The sequence below is a fragment of the Apium graveolens genome, chromosome 2 (genome assembly GCF_009905375.1).
Source record: "Apium graveolens cultivar Ventura chromosome 2, ASM990537v1, whole genome shotgun sequence".
Classification (NCBI taxonomy): domain Eukaryota; kingdom Viridiplantae; phylum Streptophyta; class Magnoliopsida; order Apiales; family Apiaceae; genus Apium; species Apium graveolens.
In genome coordinates this window covers 139,365,339-139,369,400 of record NC_133648.1, presented here as the reverse complement: position 1 = coordinate 139,369,400, position 4,062 = coordinate 139,365,339, and positions in this window count along the sequence as shown.

Sequence of the window (4,062 nt, the reverse complement as noted above, 5' to 3'; positions counted from 1 at the left end):
ATCGCCTTCTCTTAAGGGCATCAAATTCTTCCTCCAAGTCATTGTCTGGCAAACTATCTAAGTCATCACAGTCACTTTCATGTCTTTCCCCTTCACTTTCATCTCCCACTTTCTTACCTAGTCCTAGGTCTTCTCTGATTCTACCTACCCATTCCACCCCCTCATCAACATTATTACCAAAAACTATGTCATCATCAGTCATTGAATAGTCAAAATCATCAAAATTATAGTCATCAAGTTCATCACTCCACTCCCCAACATCATTACTTCCATCTCCATCAATCCTTTGAAATAAATTATGATCTCCAAACGAGTCCAAACTGGTTTCATCACAATGCTTGACATAAACATCTGTCTTGTTATTATTTGTCCTAGCAAGCCCTATCATATCCTCTATATCAGTTTTACATCTCATTAGAACTAGACCATTTTCCAAATATTTAGTAGGATTCTTATAGTACATACAAAATAGTCCACTATGACGTATAGCTTTAGTTCGAGCTCTCAAATTATCATAAGTCAATTCTCCTTCAGATTCAAAATAGTACAGTGTCACTCGACCACCAACATATTCAGTTCGTGGTGCCCATTTTAACCTCCCACCATGATATAAGTTTAAATTTATGATACCATCACCTTCAATAGCAAAATAAATCAAGTATAAGCACATTTAACAGCGGGGATACATGATTTAGTCTCTAAAAAACACCCACATAATTATCACAACATGCAACATCAATATACTTCATATATACACAGAAACATCAACTATTTAACAATATAAGTATCATTAAATGTTAACTCATACAATACAAAGACGATCAATTAAAAATCAGAATGATAATTTAAGAAATCATACCAGTAGAGAGTTCATTTGAATCGCCCATGATTTCAGACCAGTAAACGCCGTTGATCAGATGGAAATCGGAATCAAAAAGGTTAGATGAAAATGAAAGGGTTAAAGGAGACGAAAAGATAAGGGATTTTATGTTTGTATACTTGTGTTTTAATATCGGGTGTAAAATGACATAATTAACTCTACCGATTTGGGTTTCTCTGTACATTAAAGCGGCCCAACTCGGCCCAATGATTAAAAGACATGTTTTGGATACCCGAAGGGCGAAAAGATATGACTTTAAACATAAAGGGTTTATGGGTGCACGGGTGCAAATCTTAATGCTGAAAAGATCATTAAGCCTATACTGAAAACATTTATTTTTTAGCTTTAGGAAACACCTCAAAAGGTAAACGGGAATACAAAAAAAGAAATGCATACAAATTAAAGGAACATAGACCTTTCCCGCAGGAAGCTGCTTTTAAACTTTGAACAATTCAATGTCCAGATGTTTTATTCTCTTGACCGAAAGATAACAGAAACTCGAAAGTATCAGAACTATTACAAAATATTTGTACATAATGATATAGTATTTGATATGAGATAATTCCAATTAAAACACACCACATATCATTATGTATAAAATTTTGTACACCATTCTCTATACCAAGCATTTTCTTTAATGAAAATGTTAAAGAGGCATTAGAAACGATTGAATACTCTTATTTTGAGTTTTAAGAATATATGTTGTAAGAAGAAACATTTGTAGGAATGAGCATAGGCACAGGCATCCACAGTAAACAAAACATGGGAGTGCTCTTGTAGATCTTCACTGGCCAAAAAAAGACGGGGAAACAGAGCAACTAATCAGATAAAACCACATACAGAAATCGAACCATGCAAATATTCAAAGCAGGAGATTATAAATTCCACAAAACAGGAAACACAACAGAGTACCTAAAGCACAAGAATTCAGAAGCATAAACTCATAGATATAAGCAAGTCTACTGAATAAGAAAAGGAAAAAACAAATACATGGTCATATAAACGCAAATAGAAGTACAGACTTGTATCCTGGGACATGGGAAGAACAGGAAAAGAAAGGACCTAGCTAGACAGGAGTGCATGTCTCCTTTCCACAAACCCCTCGGGATTCTTATCTGCTCTGTATATAATAGTACTACTAAATATGGTTTGTTAGGTCACACTTTCACTGTAGAGGGGGTGAATACAGTGTTTATCACAATCAAATCAAACTTCAAGAACTTATGTAACAGAAAACAAACTTTATTTAAACAATAAACTCTGTTACAATCTGGAACTGTTATCTCTCAGTGATGAACAAAATATCACGAGAGCTGCTAGAGTTATACTAAATAATATTCTCGATAATGATAACACATATAGTGTAAACTCTATTTCTGTGTTTATATACTACACAGTTACAAGATATTCGCTAATTGATATAGAATATAATTCTGCTTCCTAAAATATATCAATCAGATATCTTCTATTCCAAGTATTCCATTCTTCACGGAATTCCTTCTTCATGCATATCTCTTCTTATGTTTATCTTGATCTTCTTAACTTTAATCAGCTACTGTCCTTATCTGATCATCCTTCAGCACTTAAGTTCTGATATCTGTCTCCTGATAACATAAGTACTGATATCCCTTAAGTTCTGACTTCCAGTATAAGTACTGATTTGTTCTGTTCAAATAAGATCTGAAATCTAAACATAAAACATATTAGCCATGACATTATCAAATATATCTAACAATCTCCCCCAACTTGTAAATTAACAAAATATACAAGTTTAACAGATATTTGATGATGTCAAAAACATTAAGTACAAATGCATGAGAAATAGACAAGATAACTACAACTTACAGTCCTTAAAGTTTTTACCAATTCAACTTCTGATAACAACTTCAATCTGTATAAATATCAGAATTTAAGCAGTTGTAGATCTTCGACTTGGCTTCATCATTTTCTGATCTCTCTGATGTCAGGAGTTGTTCTGAGATAATTCTTCAACAAACATTTCTCAGCATATCTGAGTTCATCAATCATTCTCCGTTTGACATCTTTAAGCTCTGCAGTATCTTCACCAGTTTGAAATATTGCAGCTCTGAGATCATTAATCTTTGCTTTTCTCAACTCCCGATCTAGTCTTATGACATAAGCTTTATTAGACTCTAGATTGAATTCAAGCCCCTTAATACCAAGATATGTTCTGATCTGTGCAGTATTAGGCTTCATATCAACAATATCACCATTGTGATTTCTGTACTTTGGAACATATCTGCTGTCAGACTTAACAGAATAAAGTCTTTTCTGTCTCTGAATCTGTTCCTTTAAGTAGTTTGCAGCAGTCTCTGTTATTCTGTCATCCACTTGAAGTAAGAACAATACATGCTCCAATTCTTCAAAATACTTCAACGGAATGGCATTTTGTCTTATATGATAAACCCTACCATCTGTCATGAAATACAACATGATGTATTCTTTCAAGTAGGTATGGTAAACCATCTGTACAGATTCTAGTTGATTCAATCTTTCAGGAGTTGCTCCAATACCTGATTCACTCAAGGAAGTTGGATCATCAGTAGTGTTGTGTACTCTTCTTTCATCAGCACTTCCCAATCCAGTTTTATCTCTAGCTTCCTTTCCAGTAACTACTCTTGCTTCAAAACCACTTGAAGTAGTCTTCAAAGATTGAGTCTGTTTTGCTTTAGTGAATCCTGGTAGGAGTGTTTTAGATTTATTTTCTGATATCAAGTTAACTTGAGCACTGTCAGAGGTTACTTGCTTCTTCTGAATATCAGAACTTACAATTTCTTGACTCTGAACAACTTGATCCATGTCAGAGGTTGTTTTAAGAACTTTTCTTGAAGTCAGAGCAAGATTATCTTTTCCATCAGTAATTTCTTCTTCCTCAGGAGGTACATAAGGCTTGATAGGTTCACCAACCTTTTCTTTACCTTTGGATCTTGGATCTATCTGTGGTTGTGATCTAGCCAAAGTTTCTTCAGTATGTATCCTTTCTTTGATCACAATGCCTTTAGATTTTGGAAGTAACTTTTTACCAGAAGCTTCAGATTTAGATGTGACTTTCTCTGATTTAAGTCTGGCTTCTTCTTCCTTTAAACTTTCCAAGTCCATCCCTGGATTTTCTTGAAGAAATAACTGTCTTGACATTTCCTCATCAAGATCTAGAAGTTCAT